Source organism: Callorhinus ursinus, unplaced genomic scaffold, assembly GCF_003265705.2.
Source record: "Callorhinus ursinus isolate GAN/ISIS: 27379988/994484 unplaced genomic scaffold, GSC_fseal_2.0 scaffold11, whole genome shotgun sequence".
Taxonomy (NCBI): Eukaryota; Metazoa; Chordata; class Mammalia; order Carnivora; family Otariidae; genus Callorhinus; species Callorhinus ursinus.
This window is the reverse complement of record NW_027397073.1, coordinates 8,353,886-8,377,777: the sequence shown is the minus strand read 5'-3', so window position 1 is coordinate 8,377,777 and position 23,892 is coordinate 8,353,886.

The following is a 23,892-nucleotide window of genomic DNA, read 5'->3' as shown; positions in this document are numbered from 1 at the left end:
TTTTAGATAGCAGGAGTCTATATCCCATTATTTTAAGTGAGAAAAATAGTAACACATTCTAAGTTTACCTTAAATCTCAATAGAAATTTTCCATTATGATCAAAACTCTTAAACTCTTATATAATATTCCATCATTTTTTGCAAAATGTAAATCATTAAAAATACAAGTAACTCAGTTATTTAACAATTAAAAATATGTTAGTGAATATATTTGCTTGCAGTAATTAAAATATATATAAGAATGGTAACAAAATACACTTTCTTCTACACTGCAACAAACATATACTATATAGTAAATAAGAAAGTGGTAAGTTAAAAGTATGTTTGGAAAAATGTACAGGGCGCCTGGGTGGCTCAGTCATTAAGTGACTGCCTTCAGCTCAGGTCATGATCCGGGAGTCCTGGGATCGAGTCCCACATCGGGCTCCCGGCTCAGCAGGGAGCCTGCTTCTCCCTCTGACCCTCTCCCCTCTCATGTTGTTTCTCTTTCTCTCCATCTATCTCTAACTCAAATAAATAAATAAAATCTTTTTTAAAAATGTACATAATACTTAATAAAGTAAAATAAAGAAATTAGAAAGATGTAATGATTCAACAACAGAAGAGTTGCTTGTCTTAGTTCAGGCTGCTTTGTCAAATACTATGGACTGGTTGTCTTAACAAATATTTATTTCTCACTGTTTTGCAGGCTGGAAGTTCAAGATCAAGGTGCTGGCAGATCCAGTGTCTGGTGACAGCCCTTTTCCTCATTTACAGATGGGCATCTTCTTGTGTATCCTCACAAAGCAGAGAACAGAGAGAGAGATAGAACAAATTCTCTCATATATTTTCTTACAAGTGCAGGACTCCACCATCATGATCTAATTACCTCCCAAAGACCCCATCTCCAAATACCATCATGTTGGAGACAGATTCCATCATGTGAATTTTGAGGGATATGAACATTCAGTCCATAGTAGTTGCCTAAGTGTTTTGATGTGGAGAGGAAGAAAATGAATCAGTGACTCTGGACTCTGGAAACCAAACTGAGGCTTACAGAAGGGAGGGGGGCAGAGGGATGGGGTAACGGGTGATGGGTATTATGAAGGGCATGTGTGGTAATGAGCACTGGGTGTTATACCCAACTGATGAATTTTTGAACACTACATCAAAAACTAATGCTGTACTGTATGCTGGCTAATTGAACATAATAATAATAATAATAATAATAATAATAATAATAATAATAAAGAAAACAAATCAGTAGCTCTTTCACCCGTGATTTCTAGTTATGTGGACTTGCCTGGGACTTCAATCTCATGGACCCCACCAATCCTGAACATAAATTGTTTATTCATTTTACACAACACAGAGTTGATATGGAGCTCTACTTCATTACAGATTTCCCACCTCTCTCAAATTTTTCAGAGCTTTGAGAATGTCCGGGACCTTGTGCTGTTTCAGCGTGACATCTAACACCATTTGAAACTGATGGTGTCTCTCCATCCCTGCACAAGAAACTTGGATATGATACTATTCTGAGCAATATAGTGGAGTTTCCCCAAACTAACCATACTTTTATATTTTCCCTCATTTTTATACACATAAAAATTGTTGTATGGATGACAGCTTGGGCACCCAGGAGGGTCAGACTTATAACTGATGTTGAATTTACCTCTTTAAGTATTTCACCATTTTTAACTTTTCCTTGAATATATGGGCTTCTCTAGGTTTCTTATCCCCACCCCCTTATTTTCAAAACAGGCACCTCTACTTTCTTCAAAGATACTGAAACTAATAATACAGAGGAGATGATAGCAATGCAAGTACCATTTCATAGTGTAGCCTGAAAGATTTTTAGTGCAGAAAAAGTAATGAAAAATCAAATGTTTTATTTAAAAATAAGCAAATATAACAAACAGAGGAACTTTGAAAAAGATGCATTCATGTTTAGGGTTAGATGGATAGACAGACTATGGTATTAAATGTCATGTATAATGGTAGATATTGTGTCTAATAATAAAGACTAGTCCTATAATATATATCCTAGTCAATGTATCATATATAATAAAGCCACATGAGTCCAACCACTAGAAAAGAGGTTAACTTTTCAATAATATTACAGGGAAACTTGACTAGTACAAATACATATCACACTGGGTCTTGTATCATGATCCAATGAACTGAGATGGACTAAGAATTAAATGAAGAAAATAAAACCAAAGGAATAAACACTAGAAGCAAAATCAGTGACTATTTTCTGATGTAGGGCATTGAAAGTTTCCTGAATTTCCTAATTCTTTAAATATCACAATCATTTTCTGTGTAAGATAAACTCAAAAAATTCAAAGTCATCTTTGATCATTTTGTCCCTTCTGTTACCATGTTCATTGTATTCTCTTTATTTCTATATTGTACATTCCATAAATGGCTGAGATTATTCTTTTTGAAGCAGAGCTCCAGTTACATCAAGACACAATTTTTTAAAAAATATATTTTTTCAGTTTCCACTGAGCTTTACTTTAGTGTGGTCTCTATTCCAGCATTAAAATTCATCCTTAATATGTTTTCAAATTCATAAAATTTCCAATTTTATGTCATACCAAAGGTATATCTTACTCTTTTCTACTCTGTGTCTTTGGGCAATTCCATCACCTGAAATGTTATATCCTTCTTCACCTGTACCATTTAGAATCCTATTCATGTCTAAGAGGCTAATCTCAATGCCACCTTGCCATACTAGTTCTCCTACTCCCTACATAAGTGGAGGTTATCTTTTTTTCCTTTTGAACCTCACGTGATGTTGTAGAACACAGGTATGCTCACCTGAAGCCATCTTGTGAGCAGTGAATAGTCATCGGTTTGCAGTGCCGCTGCATGAGCCATGCATTAAATATTCAAATATTAGCACCTGGAAAGAGAGAGGAGCATAACAGTGAGCAAAATAGAAAGATGCAAACAAATAAAAACAAAAATAAAATACAGAGAAACAGAGAAGCAGATAATTATTTAAATAGGCCAATAAGTGAGTACAGACCCAACTAGTATATGAGAGGGACAGCAAGTATCTTCTTTTCAGAATACTTTTTTTTTTCTAGAATGTTTATCATAGCAGAAGCTCATCACTCTAAGCATGATTCAACCAGAGAAATAGCTTTTTATTACAATGCTGGGGCATTGCTTTAAGTTTAGGTTTACACAATTTTGGTATTTTTCTTAGGGATTTTCAGGGGTCATTCTGCTTATATGTTGTTTTGCACTTGTACACTGAGTCTACAACTTAACTTGTTTGTCAGATGCTACAGTAGTGTAATTTTCATATGCTCTTGTAATGGTTGTAAATTCCTTGACAAGAATTATTCACTCCCACAGTTTTTAGCACATACTTTGTATTAAATGATCTGAACTATGGAACTGCTTAAGCGAAACCTCAGATTAATTGTTTTCACTGAAGTTCCATCTGCACTCCTGAGTATGAACAATCTGACAGACAAGTTCAAAAAAACAAACAGGAGAAAAAATCCTAATTTATATTTTAGCAGCTGAGACCCATAGTCATATGGAAAACACAGCAATGAATATGGGACCCTAAAAATATTCACCTAAGATTTTGAAAGTTCTTTCTTTCTGGTCAAAAATTTAGTGATATTTATTACTTAGAAGACCTACATTACAATAAAAACTATGTCACATCTTTGAAAATAATAGTCATATAACTTCTTCCCTGGCATTTGTCAATCCAGGTAGAATTAAGAGCACATATTCTCATTTCAGATGAAGAACAAAACATTTAACAAAGATGAATTGTCTTTGGATCTCATTTTATAGTAACAGATTAATGAAAATATTTTTATAGAGGTGTTGTCCATATACCTACGTACAAGAGACTATGGAGCTTGTGTTGGTGAATCAATATAAATAAAAAATTCAAATGTATGCACACACAGTCACACAAATAAGTACACATTGCATCATTTCTGCCACTAAGCCTGATTTTGTGAAATAACCTCTAGTTGCAGTTTCTAAAAACTGTTACCTCACTGGAGAGTCCTTTCAAATTTAGAACTCAGTTTTTAACCTTCTTTTCACAAATGTATCATCAGTAATTGATTATTTATTAAAAGATCAGTGTTATGAAGCAGACAGCTTCTTGTTCGCAAATGCTTCCTACACCTGGAGTCTACCTTATTAGTAAGCTTCCTGATATGGGAATAAACATTCTTACTGTCTAAGCAAGTGTGATTCTCTTTTCTTTTACAACCTGTTACAGCACATAGAACAGATTCCTGTATTCACAAGAGTACAATAGTTTCTGGGTGGCATACATGTAGTAAGATGACATGAAATGATATAAAATAAATATCTTAAAGCCAATATTGGTCCTAAGTAGTTATCCCTTGAATTGACTGCTGGTGCTCTAAGTAAATGTGTGTTTCAAAAAAGAGAGAGCAGTGGCGAAAACTTACAGGAACCCAATGAGGTAGGGAAGCTCATAAAAGAGGAATTATTTGTTTAATGCTGTAGAACAAATGCACATCTGTCATTAAAAAGAGGTTCTTGGTTTGGAAATTATTTAGGTCTGAGAATAAAGGCACGCAACAGAATACAAATCCATACAGTACAGCGTTGGGTTCCTTAGGTTTCTGGCTCTTTATGTCTTCTAAGGCAACTAAGAAAGTTTCAGAAAGAGCTAACTTAAAAAATAGTTCTAGGTAACTTCATATAATGTTTTGTTCATAGTTTTGTTTTTATGCGACTTGAGACTATAAAAGCTCTTTTATGAGCAATTAAGAGAAACAACTTGCACCTTGAATATAAAGGAACTTTGGAACAGCACTTTTGAAATTGCTACTGTCTCCTTGATCCTGGAATATTTTGACAGGCACTTTCATGGTCTTTATTAAGTGAACCTTAGCATTTTTCTTTCCTTTCATAATGTTAAACATGTGTATCTGTAAAGTAGATATTTTTTATGCCTGCTTTTTTTCCCACAGGACATAAAATAACTTAAAAAGCAAAACATTAAAAATATGTACATTGAGAAATCAAGCATATAATTTATTATAAACAAAAGTATATATAATGAAGACAACTTTTCATACTGAAACATAAACGCAAAATTATCTGAATTATATTCAAATAAAAATGGGATTTCTGCAAATATCTATCTTCTCCTTTAATAACGACAATAAAAATTTGAGGAACTATCAAATACAAATTAACAGAATTTAATGGTCAATAATTTTTTTAGCTTATCCACACATTTTCCTGAAGTTCCTGAAGAATGAATCCAATGAATTACTGCATCTTCTTTAGAGTAAAAAGTTTTAAAAGTACATTTTTATTTACACTTTTAATAAGCACATGCCTACAAGCAAGTTTTACATGTTAGGTCTTTTTTTCTATCCATTTAAGAAGTTGAAATTTTGCACATAAAATTGCCAAAATGTGGTTTTCTGCATTGACCAAATCTGGAAAATCAGGCTGAGGAACTGTCCTGGCCAACAGTGAAGATTTGCTGTTCACATTCATCCCACCAAATATGACACTGAATCAACATAATTGTATAAAGGCTGGTTACCATTTATTTTATTTTATTTTTATTTTTTTAAATTTTTATTGTTATGTTAATCACCATACATTACATCATTAGTTCTTGATGTAGTGTTCCATGATTCATTGTTTTAATAAAAACTTGGGAGTTTTAGGACCTTGCCAAGAGCAAAGTAAATCAATGAAAATTTATGGTAGATAATTTTTATCTATAATGCATGCCTGTGCAAGACTTAGTGAGATTTCAAAGGAGAACATTTTGGTCTGATTATTAAGTTACTTGAATTCTAAATTGGAGCTTTATGAATTTTTTGGACATTTTCTCTGTTAATTTGGGTGGGGTTCCACTTAAATCGAATGTTCATGCAATGGATATGAATGTTACACGCATGAAGGTGTAGACAGCTGTACAGCCCCCCAAAATTGATAAATTAATCTCTCCTTGATTGCTTCAACTAGAATTCTAATCTGCCTCTGGTGAACTTTTGTAGCATTATTTGTAATACCTTTATAATACTTCTACCCCAATATTGTGTACTTGTTTTACTGCCTCAAGATTATAGTAAATTCATTGAAGATAGAAAGCACATCTTATTTATCTTTGAATTCTAGACAGCGCCCAGAAAATCTTTGAGCAAAGACATGACTCTGAGTACAATTGTCCCACGGATGAACACACTCTAATTGGCGATATGAAAAATATAAGTATGAGGTGGCCCTATCTTTGTTTTAGCATAGATAGAAACTATAGAGGGAAAAGGATGAGATGTTCTCAGATGAGAACACTTTTTCTAATGCATAAAGTGACTAGTCACTATAAAATTTGGAATTTAAAAAACAAATTGGGAATTCAAAAAGTAAAAACCAAGATCAAAAGTGTAAAGGTTTGCTTACTTATCATCCTTAGAGGAGAGCTATGCTTTTCCATTTTACCACTGTTATGCATTCTGTAAAAGAATGACCTTGATGTTAATTTTGTGTTAGTACTGAAAAAAAAAAACCTGTAGAACGTTATAATTCCAACCAACAGTCTTTTTTTTTCACTTCCAAAACTGTCTAGCTTCTTAGAAAATAATAGGGTTTGACAGTTTCAGGGGTAAGAATAATATCTTGTTGTCATATGTCCCCAAAGACACCTGCTGAGAAATTCATCACAGTTCAAAGAACATGGATATACCATCTCATATTAAATGTGAGAGTCTTATCTAAAGTGTGATCTCCTGTGTGCTTACTGAATTTGGCTTGAAAAACCACATATTTATTCAGATCTTTGTTCTAGTGTTAATCCCTCATCTGACAGCATCTCACATCTCTTGGTTAAACATTCCTCCACAAATGCTACCTCATACTAATTAAAGTGAAATATTTCAGCTACTGTTTATTTATTAATTCAACCAAGACTTCCTGTAAATAAAAAAGGATCCAAGAGGGAAAAAGCATGTATTTGCCTTGCAAATTACATCTGCAGAGTGTCAACTTTGTCCATGAAAATTAATGGTTTGTAACGCAGCTAGTTATTTCCTCTGAGTTTGTGTTGTATTATGGCCCAATTATAAACAAATAGTAACTTCAGTGTAATTACAAATATAATCCAGATAAAATAGAAAATTCCATTTGGATTAAAGAAAAAGCTTTTCACTCATTCATTCAAACCATGTTTCATTCAGGACATTAAATGTAGCAAATCTGTAATGAAGTTGTTGCTTTCATCTGGGTGTGATATGAAGTCACCTCTATGAGCAAAGTAGAAAGAAAAGGATCGGTGTACCCCGCAGCATATCTCTAGCAATTCTTGGGCTCTTTTATTAAAATGAAGGGCAATAATTTTGGGGTTCTTGACTACATTCCTACCCCCTGCTGCAAGGAACCATTTTGGACTAATCTATTAAGTTTATAAATATAAGTAATGGATATCTATCCCTTTTTATAAAATCATAATAATATTGTTCTTTTCTACTATGCTTTATTATAAAAAAAATTATACTCCTGTTATGTCACAGGAACAGGGATAGAGAATACTGATAAAAAGAGTGAGTAACAAGTACTTCCAAAGCCAGAGACTTAACACATTCTCTGTATCTTGTTTGGGAATTTCTAGTTTTAAAGTATCTCACTTGGGGCGCCTGGTTGGCTCAGTTGGTGAAGCGACTGCCTACGGCTCAGGTCATGATCCTGGAGTCCCAGGATCGAGTCCCGCATCCGGCTCCCTGCTCGGCAGGGAGTCTGCTTCTCCCTCTGCCCCTCCCCCCTCTCATGTGCTCTCTCTCACTCCCTCTCTCTTAAATAAATAAATAAAATCTTTAAAAATAAATAAATAAAGTATCTCACTTGGCTCCACTATGCTGAGATTGGCAGTTAAAGGATTTGCAAACCTGTATTTACATTTATGTCCTTTCACTTAGGTAACATTGCTCACTCTCTAGCTGTTTATTGGAAATTTAACAAATTGTCTCAAAATAAATAATCCATAATAAAAGTTCTACTCTGGAAGCCCCTTTCCCTTTTCAGAGAACTATCAAATGTTTGTTTAGAACTTAGTAACATCTTGCTTTTGTTTTTGTGTTAATTTCAAAGATCAAATAACAGCCAATTCCTCTTAAATTTTCATTAAAATGTATGATAACTTTGTTACATGAATAGACTTTCAGAACTATAAAAAGCCTTAGTTATATCTGGTAATGGTCCCACACAGTGAAGGAGGAAACATCTTAGAAATAGATGGAGGGGATAAGATCATCCTTATGATAATTATTTCAATACCTCTTTTTATCTTAAGTCTTCCTCAAATATTGTTTAGAATTGTTTGCTTGCAAACAAAGTAGCTACCCAAGGTTCTGGACATTAATCCAATTATAAAATTTTTCTTTTCCATATTTTGCTAAACCCAAAGGCCTAGAATATATGGGCATAATGACTCCAATGTTATTACAGTACCCGCATTAGTTAAAATTTATACCTAGCAAATGAGATGTGTCTTTGTTGCTTTATGAGTCCTAAATAGTAAAGACCATGTTCCATTTTAATTTGACTTCAAGATGTATTTTTAACTTATCTGATAATTGAGAGAATTGCTTGAGAATTTGAAGACACTTTTGTTTCTCTGTGCACATATTTATAAAGAATAGGGGTGCCCTGCTGTGTTTGTTTATTCCATTTTACAACTCCTACAATTCAGGGAACAAAGGTATATTCATAAATCAGTAAATTCTGGGAAATAAAAAATAAATGAGTCCAAGTTTGACCTCATAAATGACATGTGTGAACTGTGTTCAACTGCTTCGTCCCTCTGTGTATGTTTTACATTAAAACATATGTAACACTAAAAAAGGCAAAATATGGTTTTGAAAATATTTTGGTTTATACAAACCATATTAAGGTTTTCCTTAATTTCTAAAATATTTGTGGTATGCCTCAGTTCCAATTGTTTGAGTATGAATCCATTTTAAGGAAAATAAACAGCAATATACCCGTGATGAATTTGTTTGATGCTGCTTAACATTGCCATTTCTTCTAATTGAGCCAACATCCGCTCTTCTGAAGATCCAGGTGTGTAGTAACTCATTTGGTATCTACTTTTTCTGTTACTATAGCAGCACTTTTTAATGAGGTCAACAAATCCAAATGTCAAATTCTAGATGAAACTGCAAAATGTAACACTGCCTCAAAATAGTTGCATTTTTGTTCTGTAAGAGAAGTAGAGGAAAATTTATAATTCTTTATGGGAAAACCCAAAACAAAGCCCAATTATGGAAGCTATATATTTGCTAAATAATTGATAGTGTAAGAGTTTTAAAATTCTATCAGGATAAGCAAGTTTCCTTGTTAAACTAATTAATTAGAGTTGCACGTAGAACAATACATTTTGATTAAATAAAAGACAAACAAGAATGCACATGATAGCTATGTGATTAGAAATGATCCACATTGATTAAGTTACATATATATAATTTCTATGATGTTTTATATGCAATAATAGTTGATATGCTTATTCTTATCCGCACCCCCACCATGATTACCTACTGACTATGTTACAGCCTCTTGTACCCTCTCCTGCCATGCCCCACCCTCCAGCCAAACTGTTTCATTTTGGAATCAAACACACTAAGCTTTTGTTGACCCTAACACCTTTACTTGGGCATTTCCTTTTGTATGACCGACCTCTTCTTTCACTCAAATCTCACTTTTAAATGTCATGTCTCTGAAGGCCTTTCTTGACCTTCCAGGAATTTCACTGAGTCTTTCACTGTCTGACATTCTTCTTGATTTCTTATTCTTATATTCTTATTCTTAGTTTATTTCTAACTTCCCAATAGAATATAAGTACTGCAATGACTCAACTTCTCTGTCTTATTTGCAGCTGTATCACCATATTTTAGATACTTTCTGACACATTTATGGTATATATGCTTGGCAGATGCCAATTCGTGCAGGAACTCAAGAGTCATTATAAGGAAACTAACGTTTACAATAAGAAGACAATGAAGTTTACAATACAAAAGTGAGACATGCCCTTCCTCAGAACAATTTTTTAGGGCTAATTTGGTCTCATCATTCAGCTCTCAGTTCAAAAGTGTCCTTTCTTAGCCACCATATTAAAAGATTAACTCATTATGCTTGATCATGGCATACAATTTATTTCCTGCATGACAACATATTTTGAAATTACTGTACTAGCTTATTTACTTCAGCATTTTCTTCTTTTTTTCACCATAATAGTACAGAGTCCATGAAAGCAAGGATGTTGTTTGTTTTGTTCATAGTTGTATACTTTGGTGTGTAATCCAGTGCCTGGTACATGATGCTCAAAAATATTGGCTGAATGAGTGAATAATGGATTTAAGATATATTTTACAGACTATATATACAGGTTACATAAAATAGGTTTGGTGACAATTCCAACAGATGGGAAGGAAAAAGAGAGAAAATAAAAGATGATTTTTGTTTTCTGCGTTGGGCAATTGGGGGTAACTGGTTGAAGGAAGGCACTACTGGTTGAAGAAAGGCACCAAGAAAAATGGATGGTGCTGGATGGATAGTTAGACAGAGGTAAAAGATGCATGTGAAGGGAATAGACACTTATGCCATATACTTTTGAAGTTCATAAGGTACTCTTGTAGATACCCAAGTAGGTTGTTGGATATATAGGGTAGAAGTTCAGTAAAAAGGTCTAGACTAAGATTTTGTGCATTATAAACATACAGTGGATAATTAAAGGCATGAGAAGGTATGAACCCACCTAAAGAAATCTAGGTAATGTTTATAAAGAGGAAAAAAGTTCCAGGATTCTGTTCCAGGGCAGAATACAGAAAGGGAATGTAGAAGTCTAATAGATATAAGTAAGAAAATAATAGCCAGTTACAATAACGTGTTTTGTAGGATCATTTACCCAAAGCCTAGAAAGAGCCAAAAGCAATCACAGGGCTGTTTTATAAATATTTGAAAGGGCATCTGGATCCCTGGTTACAATTGATTGTTATAAATTTTTCTTTCCCTGGGCAGTCAATGAGGTCTCCATGAAGGGTATACATTATTTCCAAGCTTCACTAAAAAACTACAAGACTTCTATCCAAGCAGATCTTGGGAATCACTATAAAACTTAAATAACTAGAGTTGAACGGAGAGATAAGTTCCAGATTCTCTAATTACTACAATTATGATTACATTGTTCAGCTCCACTGACTCTTAGATACACAACAGGCCTCCCTCAAGTTTTCTAAGCATATAAAATTCAGAAACCATTCCATGTACACTAGAGGAGCATAGATGAATGAATAATAAAAACATTCATTTTCATATAATAAAAGCATTCACTTAGTAATCAGGGGAAATTATTTAAGGACAAATTAGAAAATAGAAATCAAGTATTCTTATACCACAGATGTCATTTTTTTCAAAGTATCTTCCACATATGTTCCATGTTTTTAAATAACTCTCACTTTTAAAACTTATATGTCCAAATTCTGTTCTCGTCACTTTCAATTTTATAAACTACTTGTATGTTAATATATGTTATACATTAAATTAATGAAGAAAAGTCGTGATTTACATAATTCTCAGAAACGAAGTCACTTTAGTAAGATTTATGCAGATAAATTTTCAGTAGATTTATTGGGAAAAACATTCACTCTTAAACCAAGGGAAGAAAAAATGATGAATTACATTTTCCTAAAATTTCACCAAAATAAAATTCAATTTTAAATCAAGATAATTTGTAAAACAGGTCAAACAAAATAGATGCTAAGCAAGAATTATCTGAGACCAGGCACCTACATTGGTTCTTGTAATGCAATGATGGCATGGCTTGGGTAGGTCATTTAATTTTCTAAAATTCAGCTTCCTCGTCTCTCTGAAACAGTAGAAATATCTGTCCCGACCAGATGAGAGCTTATTATGATCTGATGGAGTAGTGGTTTGGACTGATAAGATGCTCTTCTAACTCAAGTTATCGAAATATTCAGTGGCTGAAATCATGGTCTTTGGAGTTATGGGAACTGTGTATAGTTCTGACCTCAAAACTATGTTCTCCTGAGAGAATAATTACTCAGACTCTCTGAATCTCATTTTTTTTTAAATCTATAAAGCATTGACAGACTATCTAACCCAGAAGATGATCGTGATTATTGAATAAGAGCTACAGTTATCATCATTTCTGATTCAACACATGGAAGGTGTTAGAGGGATAAAATTCATCTGCTTTTATGTCTGTGAATTCTGTGTCCCAGAGAAAATTTCTGAATACAGCTAACACACACACACACACAGAGAGAGAAAGTAAAGAGGGGATTTAGAAGTGTGACTGGCATAAGAAAAAAAAATTAATTACAAAAAATTTTTTCGTTTGATTATTTACCCAAAGCCTGGGCAACACACCTAAAAGGAAAATCATATTGAAAACTAATTATAAAGGTTTATTTTGATCAGCCTCAACACAGCGAGGTACAAGCATGGAATGTTGTTGAGTTTTTTTTTTTTTTCTAATGACCAATAGCAAGTCTTCTAAGACTCCATTGCCTAAATTTTAGTGGGGAGGGGAGGGGATTCAGATGGTGCAAAGGCATCATCTAATATACTTAAAGTCTCAGTAGTCTTACAGTTTAAAGCCCTTCTCTCTGATCATTCTAGCCCCACTGCCATGATCTGCCAGCAGGGGGAACAATGGGAGCGTCTGAACTCTCCCTCTCTCCTTCCCCCCTTCAGCAGGTACCAACAATGCCAGCAGGGGTGCTGTGGAGAAATGCGTGCTTACTGAAGGACTGGAGCAGTTCCCAGGAGCTAAGAAAGTGCACCAAACAAACAGGGGAAAGACCAAAGACACAGTCTTAGGACATTTCCCAAATTAGTCTATTAGGCTTAATACAACTGTAACATACTGATCTTAAGAAGACTCTGTTATGGATTGAGTTGTGTCTCCCAAATTCATATGTTGAAGTCCTAATTCCCCAAACCTTAGAAGTGACCTTATTTGGAGCTAGGTCTTCACATGATAAAGTTAAAATGAGTCATGAGCATGGATACTAACTAATATGACTGGTATCCTTATAAAAAGGGGAAATTTGGATGCAGATACACAGATACACACATACAAGGAAAACAATGTGAAGAGACGCGGGGTGAAGATGGTCATTTACAAATCAAGAAAGACTTGGGAGCTGATCCTTCCCCCACAGCCTCAGAAGGAACCACCTTTGATGACACCTTGACTTTGAACTTCTGTCCTCTAGAACTGAGAGAAAATAAATTTCTGATATGGAGCCATCTACTCTATGGCACTCTGTGGCTTGGCTCCAGCAAACTAATACCATTTCCATTCCAGATCTGCTAGCGTGGATTTTCAATGCAGGCACCCAGAAGTTTTCTGTTAAAAAGTTGTCAGATAATTTTGATATGATCCACATGTTAAAAAATACTGCCAAAAACTTTAGTATCTGAAGGGCAGAGAGAGGAAAATAATACTAAAAGAAGCTTCCAGAAAGGTAAAGTAGAACTGAGCTGGGAAGAACCAAGGGAAACAAGAGAAAATAAAGTTTGAAGAAGAAGGGTAGGGGTCAAAATAGAAAATCAATTTCTTTCAAGGAAGACAAAAGCAAAAAAAAGGTGAATTCCCTTTAACCTCATTAGGACACAGCAGCAGCTTCAAGTGGCTAAGTGTGCACAAGATTGCTGGCTGTAATACATCTCTTTTCACCTTCTCTCTTTCGTAATTTTCTACTGGAAGCCAGTGTTGAATACATTTGGCTAACACAGAACACTAATGCATTTACGATACATTAACTTATCAGCAATCATATATTTATGACGCATAATTGCAAGTCTCATGTAGGAAAAAACAGGAAGCTAATTTTGAAAGGATTTAAATTTAGAAAGCTCCAGAAACTGGTGAGAAACCTTTTCCAAAATAACATTTTTAATTTGATTTTTTTTAAAGATCATTAAAGCAAGTTAACCTCATTTGTGCCATCCTTTTTATACCTGTTAGTAGAGATTTCTTTATTTAGATACTTCATATTGATATGGAGTTCAGACATTGTATTGTGGGTGCAAACTATAGGTAAAATTATAAACACACACATATATATGTATTTTAAAGTATATTCATGCCTGCTGACACAGAACTAATTACAGAATAGTTTGCCCTCATGGGGATTAGATTATACATTTGATAAGGTCTCATAAGTATATTAGGTCTTTATGTCAGAAGAGTGGGAGAGAGGGCAGAAACAAGGTTTAAGAGTGAGAAGAAATTAAAATGAAGAGTAGACCTTCTGGCGGATTGTGAAAGCATTCGGAGAAATAAAACAATATAGAATTGTAATACTGAGGAAGTTATGGCTGAACGTTGTAAGAAGAGAGGAGCATGTGTACAGTTGAGAGAGAAAGGGGGAGGGACGGGAGGAGGGTGGAGAGGGAATGGAGGACAGACGGAAGCAGGTCACTCTTCGTTGGCTCTATTTATAGTGGTTTTCATTTTCATTTTGTCACTTTTTTTCATTTTCATAGGTTCTCATCTCTTGCCGTGCGGATGCTGCACCGGAAACACGAGTGATGCCGAAGGCCGGAGATTGACAAGATGAACAAGATCATGAGGAGGAAGGGCGGGTGGACTTCTTCCTCCCCTAAATCTTCGTTTCCCTGTGTTCACAAGCCAACTAAAGACCCTGAGGGATCCACTGATTAAAATGAATCTCTCATCAACCAAAGAGATAATTGTGTGGAAAAAATCTCAGCAAGAGGGAATAAACAGAGAAATCTCATGACAACAAAGGGCTGCTGCAGGGCTTAAGGCAAAGACACTGAAACCAGAACTTTTAAAAGCCTCTCCCGGTGAGGTGATCTGGAAGTGTTCACGTGGGAACAGTTTCACTGAGGAAGCACTCACGAAATGCTTTCTCCCTAAGCTGGTTTGTACATTGCACATTTGTTTCAGACACTTTAACATATGAGGATACATTTGGAAGGAGATTAATTTAAGTTTCCACAAAGCAGTGGAAGCAAGTTAAATAAATTTAAGTAATGATGATGTTTATATCCCACTTTCAAGCATAAAAAGAGGCAAGCATCATATTTTTTTCCAGACTTTCCCCCTTTTCTTTCAATTTACATTTTAAGATTTGCTATTGACTATTTTTATATAACTTAAAGAGGGTCCCACTTAAAATCCAATTCAATAATTTTACTATTACAATATTCTGAAACTAAAGGAATTACACTCCAACACATAAAATATATGGGTTAGGAGAAAATAAACAAATAAAAGTAAAATCACTTTTTTTTGGTTGTCTTTTCTGCATAATTAGTAACCAATTGTAAGAGTTTGTCCATCTAGGAGAAACAACCATTTCTTAAAGTTGCTTGACTATCTAGCATAAAATCATGGCCTCTGGTAGCAAACAGCTGTATTTAAAAATTACATCTGTCTGAGTCCTGTAACTTAATAAAAGGTGAGTTCATAATGCAGGTGGATAGCTTTCATATAGACTCATCTTCTGTAGTGACTTACATGAGTCTACTTCTGTGCCTGTTAAACAGGAGAGCTATAGAACTCTCCTCGATGTTGACGCTGGAATGTCCACCCCAGTCACTCAGCTGCAACCTTTTCCTGTCAGAATGAGAGTCCAGCTAAGTGTCCGAGCATGGCAAAGCAAGAGCAAACCAAAGCAAAACAACAAAGCAAAACCCGCACAATCCTGTTGCTTCATTTGTTCCCATGCCCCAACCCTATGAAGACACCAACATGTACTTATAACATCTCGTTTAAGAAGGGATGAAAGATGAAATATGATATTCATCTTTGTGAATTACTAGAAACAGGCAAATACATGATAAAAATCAATGAAGCCCTTAGACTCATATGGTATATGTACTATAAATCTTTTGTAAGGTATTTTGCTGTAAAGAGCATGTTGATATAAGCAATCTGTTTGCCAAGCTGTTCACCTAGAGAATGATAGTTTCCGGCTTAGAAAGATAGAGAAATGCTTTTTTTTTTTTTTTCTCAACCATTGCAACTGAGAAACTAAGAATACGTACATACAGAATCTTTTCCTAATTATCATATATTTTTGTTAAACAATTTTTACTAGAGTTTATCTTTTTTATACTATATATCTTAATTGCAGAAGCTAAATTAACTGTATAATCTTAATAATAATTCACACAGAATTTCAGACATGCAACGTATTTTCAAGTATATTATCAGTGCTACTTCATTCAGAAAGTAACCTTGTTCTGCCTATGGAAATACTTTCCCCAAATTTCATTTTGTTTAAGTTTCAAAAATATAGTTACTATACCATTATATTATCTATTTTAGCTGTGTGAAGGAGAGGGCATATTGGCTAAGAATAAAATTTTTAGTTAAATGTACATGATACGTGATGTGCCTGGATAATATGTGCTTTGTATTCTAAAAATGCCTTATGCAAATTTTTATCAATATATGATAATAGACAAAACTAACAGCTACCCACTTCTGATAATTTATTTAAATTGCATTTATGTATCTTCTTCACCATCTTCATGAAAAACGATAAAATAGAATGGTTTAAAATGAATAAAATATGTTACAAATATCTGGTCTTAAATTAATTCAAAATGACTTTTTGGTTGTTGGTAAAATTTGTAACATACCCTAAGGAGGAAAAGGACCCAGTGAATGCCTTTTATCAATAAACATTTTTAAAAGGTCCTAAATCCAGTGTGCGTTCATTAAAGCTTTAAATTATACATATTTAGGAAGATTAGTGAACTGGAGAAAAAAATCAGATAAAGGAAGGTAGTTTGTTAAATCATGCTTTCTAATTCATGACAACACTTGACCATCCTCATTTCCTTTTTAAAACTTCACTCCTATAACATATTACTATGTAATCTGTATTAAAGAAATGACTGTAATGACTGAATCAAATTAATGATATTAGAGACATAATCTTGAATCATGTATTTACTTCAAGGGTGTATCAAGAAAATAAACATTCGTTTATATGTCCCCTTGAGTTTTATGAAGATGAACACATTTACATACATTTGCACAATAAATGTTTATTAATTTCTCAACTTCCCTTATGCATAAGCATTATTAAGATGCTCATAAAACTTTTTTTTAAGATATTATTTATTTATTTGACAGAGAGAGACACAGCAAGAGAGGGAACACAAACGGGGGAGTGGGAGACGGAGAAGCAGGCTTCCCGAAGAGCAGGGAACCCGATGCGGGGCTCGATCCCAGGACCCTGGGATCATGACCTGAGCCGAAGGCAGATGCTTAATGACTGAACCACACAGGCACCCTTCAAAAAACTTTTTTAATTCCTATTATTTTTTGGACTCTATCATATTTTGTTCCTTTGATGAGGTCAAACACTGAGGTCTCAATTTGAGAAGGGAAAATGGGGTTTTGTATATGTTTTGGTGAAGTAACACACTGAAGTAAAAATGTTACAATGTAGTGGATACATATATTTCATTCTGAAGGTTGTTCGGTTGCTAGCACCATAATTGTCTGAATCTATGATTATAATTAAATGTGGGGATAAAGATACCAGTATAGCATAAGGGTTAAGGGTTCAGATGTGACTGAATTCAAAATGTTTCAGTACTATTGCCTTTAAAGATATATCACCTGCGAAGAATGGAAAAATAGTATCTTCATTAAAGGTGTTTGTGAAGGGGTGCCTGGGTGGCTCAGTCAGTTGAACAGCTGACTCTTGATTTTGGCTGAGGTCATGGTCTCAGGGTCCTGGGATGGAGTCCTGCATGGGGCTCCATGCTCAGGTGGGAGTCCACTTGAGAATCTCTCTCTGCCTCTCCCTCTGCCCCTCTCCACCTTTCTCTCTCTCTGAAATAATAAATAAGTAAATCTTAAAAAAAAAAAAAAGGTGTTTGTGAGGATTGATACTTTAAGTGCTTAGCATATTGCCTAGCATAGCTAGCATTTTGAAAGACTTGTAGATTTCATTAATCTTTCACTTCAGATTTTTAAAGGAATATAGGTCTATGTGAGAATTGACACCACAATATTTTCTTTCATAGCACAGAAATAGTTTGTTTATAGTTCCCTAAAAATCTATTTTTGTTATTGTTTTTAGGTTTCAAAGTTTTAAGAAGCCAGATCAATATCAAGCTCAATAGATAAAACAAATTATAAAATGATGATACTCTTAAGTGCAATGACCAAAAGTTTTCAGAATGTAATTTTTCCTATAGGCACAATAGGTGACTTGTTTTTGTTCCACATAACAGCAGTTTTCATTAATGTGAAAATATACAACAACAAAACTCATGGTTACCTCAAGCTCTTTCTGGCATTTTGATTTAGCTCACTGAATCAATTTTCCACAGATTTCCTTTAAATCTAAAATTCTCAGTATCAAAATAATTAATCCATTGTTGCACTGACAAGGAGAAAAATACTACAATTTGATTCTTACCACAAAATATTTTCATTTTTTTGGTAAACATATGTAGCCTCAAGTCAAGATAAAATTGTTTTCATTTTAATAAAAGACAAAAAAAGTCAATTGAATACAATATAGTTAGGAGGACTACTTAAAGTAGAAAAACAACTGATTAAAGAATACAATCTTATTTTTAAAATGAGCGAGAAAGGAAGAAAATCAGACTGCCTTAAAATTTTCCAAACTGTAAGCTTCAACCCACTAGTGTGGGCTGAAATAAATTTAGTCGATCTCAACTAGAATATTTTTCACAAAATAAAGTAAAACCAAATGAAGTAAAATAAAATGGAAACTATCAGGGAACATAACAATACTGTTTCATGAGACCTTTGTCTCAGTTTTTTTTGTGTGTGTGTGTGTGTGTGTGTATGGGTGTGTGTGTACTGGATCATGAGGGAAAATATATTTATTGTAAAACATCAAAAATTTGAAAAAAAAAACAAAACAAAAAAGCCACCAAAAAACAATAAACTCTATTTAATTGTTGAAAATCCTGGTGTACAGAGGGTAACAGAAAAATAAAAACTTGGAAGTTGTGAATGAGTACTCGATTAATATCAAATTATGCTATCATTTCTCAAGATAAGTTTTTGAGACAGATTTAACCACTGAATTTTCAGTTTAGTTTCAATCATAAAATAAAGCATGGAACAGCTTTTCTTACTCATTTTAAAGTTTACTTTTTGAAGAAAACAAAGCAGCTTTAAAATAGTCTTGGTGGGAATGCAAGCTGGTGCAACCACTCTGGAAAACAATATGGAGGTTCCTCAAACAGTTGAAAATAGAGCTACCATACGATCCAGCAATTGCACTACTGGGTCTTTACCACAAAGATACAAATGTAGGGATCCGAAGGGGTACGTGCACCCCTATGTTTATAGCAGCAATGTCCACAATAGCCAAACTGTGGAAAGAGCCAAGATGTCCATCAACAGATGAATGGATAAAGAAGATGTGATATATATACACAATGGAATATTATGCAGCCATCAAAAGGAATGAGACCTTGCCATTTGCAAGGACGTGGATGGAACTAGAGGGTGTTAGGCTGAGTGAAATTAGTCAATCAGAGAAAGACATGTATCATATGACCTCACTGATATGAGGAATTCTTAATCTCAGGAAACAAACTGAGTATTGCTGGAGTGGTGCGGGGGTGGGAGGGATGGGGTGGCTGGGTGATAGACATTGGGGAGGGTATGTGCTATGGTGAGCGCTGTGAATTGTGCAAGACTGTTGAATCACAGATCTGTACTTCTGAAACAAATAATGCAACATATGTTAAGAAAAAAGAAAAAGAAGATCACAGGAGGGGAAGAATGAAGGGTAGTAAGTTGGACGGGGAGAAGAACCATGAGAGACGATGGACTCTGAGAAACAAACTGAGGGTTCTAGAGGGGAGGGCGGTGGGGGGATGGGTTAGCCTGGTGATGGGTATTAAAGAGGGCACATACTGCATGGAGCACTGGGCATTATACACAAACAATGAATCATGGAACACTACATCAAGAACTAATGATGTAATGTATGGTGATTAACATAACAATAAAAAAATAAAAAAATAGTCTTGGAGACAATCAGTAGAAAATCCAGTCACTCAATAACTTTAATAATGTGTCTGACTTGACCATCAATGGATAGTGATTATTAAGATAATCAAAATCAAATGTTTTCAAAGCTTCTGTGAATAGAAAAGATTGAAGTTACTCATCACCTTCACACATTTAATGGAAATCAAGGTAGTGAAGTCAGGCTCACAAAATTAAAGTAAATTGATAAATAGGTGAATCCCAGGACATGGAAAGCAAATAGTTTCTGGGAAATAATTAGAAAAATTTCAAATTACAAAATGTTTGCATCCTTTCACAGATAATATGTATGTATATTTAGTCATAACAGAATGCAACATATAAATATCATGCAATGCAACATAAAAATAATATTAATAATGCAACATAAAATATTTCTTGGATCTGAAATCTCTTTGATTCTTTCTAAATTTATAATATTTTGGTAACACAGAAAACTTCAGACACCCAACATAACTTTTTCTACTTTGTGACTTCGACGAAAGCAAGAACAGTACCATGCAGCCTAACCTACCCCTGATCACCTACTGCAGCCTATGGCCCCTTAGGAATTTCCTTTTTACTTTCTTTCACTACTGCCTAGGATACATTTTCAACATCTCTGTCAACATTTCTCTTATCTTTAAGGTCTAATTTAAATTAATCCTTCTCTGTTTTCTCCCAGAGATCTTTTTTTTTCTTTCCGTAAGAATTGTGCAGTGTACTTACATTTCTCTCCCAGTAATAGATTATCAGTTCCTTGAGGGTCAGTTCATAATGATCATCTTTATCTGGCATAATGCCTTGAACATACTTGATGTGTGTGTGTGTGTGTGTGTGTGTGTGTAGATGAGTGAACTGATGGATGAATGAGGAAATAGGTGGATGAATGAATAAATGAATAATATATGCAGACCTATCGTAATGATTTTAAAATAGGCTATTATCCAGTGTTTACTGTTAATGCCTTCATTTAGAACAAGTAATTTGAGCCAACTTAACATTTGGTACCCCCTTTGAATGATAAATCCCTGCAAGGTGTCTGTCGATTCTTCATCAATAATCTAACCAATATCAGCATGCTGACAGTGGGGTTCTGGTGTCAATAGATTCCATGTGGTTTACTTATGATACTGACTTTATCTTGACACACCAATATACATTTCACATTCTGGTGCCTTTCTGCAATATTCTAAACATTGACATGAATAAATCAGACTTTTGACATTCAATTTGGAAATTACCTTAAAAACAGATGTTGAATCTTGTCATAGCAACTAAATGATGGTGCAAAAGTCACTGTATCAAAATAAAGAACAGGGCGCCTGGGTGGCTCAGATGGTTAAGCGTCTGCCTTCGGCTCAGGTCATGATCCCAGAGTCCTGGGATCGAGTCCCACATCGGGCTCCCTGCTCCTTGGGAGCCTGCTTCTCCCTCTGCCTCTCTCTCTCTCTCTCTGTCTCTCATGAGTAAATAAATAAAAAAAAAAAAAACCTTTAAAAAAAAAACAAAATAAAGAACAGAAATGACTGATATGTTATCATTCATTTCTAGGAAATTGATTTATAATTGAATCTTTTAGATTGCATAAGTGTAAGTATTCACTAAGAAAGGATCCAAATAACATTTTAATTATATTGAGAAGTTTCTGGAGTATTGGTTTTCCAGTTTGATCACCATGTACATCGTTCATATGCCCCATATTCTAACAACAGATTAGACACAGTTTATATCTTTGATGCATTTATAGTGAAATGTTGTCTTTCATTCTTAATTACTTAGCATTCTCATATTCATTTTTCAAAGACTGGTAAGAATTTTACAATTTCTCCACATTTTTTTTGACACTTCCCTTCCTGGTCAAATTAATTGGCCCCCATCTGTATATTCTTAGCAATAAATTTTAAAATAACACAATTAAATACATTTTAGTTCTGGAAAATTAGTTATTCCTAATTTGCACTGTATGTATACTGTCAGCATATACAGTTCTATGTAATTTTCTCCTCCATAGGGAGAAAAAAGCTCAATCTCATTACTTTCATGAATTAGACTACAAATTAAAATAGAAGTAAGAAAAATCACTTTACAAAAAAAAAAATTCAACCTTTTACAAAGTCAGAATACAGAGAAAAGATTATTATAGCCTAGGGTATAGATAGTTGGATTTATCTGATAAATCAGCACTATTATAATTTGAAGTAGAAAAGAACTTTGAATGGTGTAGGGATTTTTTAAATTAAGTCTTTTAATTATTCTTGAAAGAATAGAAAATCAAAGGTTATATCTCTTTTCACATTACCTTGGAGTGAGATTTTATCAGTTCTCCAAGCTAAGCAGAATCAAATCTGTTCATTAATTTCCTGGGAACTGACCAAAAAAAAAAAAAAAAAGTTGTCTGTGTAGCTGGCAATGCAATTGATAGCGGATACTTTTTTTTATGCTGAGTCAGTTTTTACATTTTAGTGAAGGATTCTGATACAACTGTCTCTAAACAGAAACTATATCTTGTCTTAAGAACAGCCTATTTCTATGTTACCCTTCTGAAGAGGCTTAATATAATGTTAATTAACTTAGCTAAATTTCCCGATAAATTGACACTGTTGGTTGAAACTTAGTGTTTATGAAATCTTGAAGAACAAGTACTATTTTTTTTTAAAGATTTTATTTATTTATTTGACAGAGAGAGACATAGGGAGAGAGGGAACACAAGCAGGGGGAGTGGCAGAGGGAGAAGCAGGCTCTGCGCGGAGCAGGGAGCCCAATGAGATCATGACCTGAGCTGAAGGTAGACGCTTAACTAACTGAGCCACCCAGGCACCCCAAATAAGCACTATTTAAATAGAGGCTTGTTTTATTTTGTTTTGTTTTGTTAAAGGAAAAAGACTCGTACACATGGGACTTTTATTAATTATTGCAGAAAAATTGGCATGTAAAGTTTTCCTTAAATACGAAATTAAAACTGCATCTAGAAGGTCAGAGTAATAGTGAAAAAGCTGGCTTTCCATTATATCTTGTAAAAAGAAGTACTGGTGACAGAAAAAGTTCTATGTGTTTATACATGCAAAGCCAAAAGAAAAAAACATATTTTTTTTCCAGCCTTCTACACTCAGGTTGGGGTCCTGTGACTGGGTATAAGTCAATGCCTTGTAGACCAAAGGCATGTAAGCCACAGAGGCCTGGTCCATAAGCTATTCTGTGAAGTGACAGCCCTTTGCCACGGCAATCCTGGAAACGTGCTGCTAAAGATCAAACTACGAGAGGCAGGGGGTCCTGGGCCCATCAGACTGAATCTTGAGTGAGTACATGTTTATTGTGTTAAGCCATTGAGATTTAACAATGTATTTGTTACCACGCCATAGTCTAGCCAATCCTAACTAATACAGCATTTATTTTCTATTGTTCTCTAAAGTTAGTTTAGGGACTCTATGCTAAATATTAGAATAAAAAAGTCAGTCTGAAGTTTCTAATAAAATTATATAAGCATAATTCATAATTCTCCACTTCATGTTTAGGTGTCATGACATAATACTAAAAAGTATAATTTTTGCAAAAGTATTTGAAAACTTCATTTTCAGAAGGACTTCAGCTTTATAAACTTCAATGAGCCAGTATTTCCTTTAATATGTTTATCTTAGTTGTATTATCTTGTAGATTTATTTCCTTTGCATGTTATTTGGTGCAACTCTGTCAGATCTTGCAACACCACGGACATTGCTTGTGATGCAAACAGTTTTTCACTATGACCTCTCTTGAGTTCAGGATTTGCTTATCAAGTGCTCTTTCTTTTCACAATAACTTAGCCTCGCATGCCAAGTGAATTGGATTTAGAAAAGACC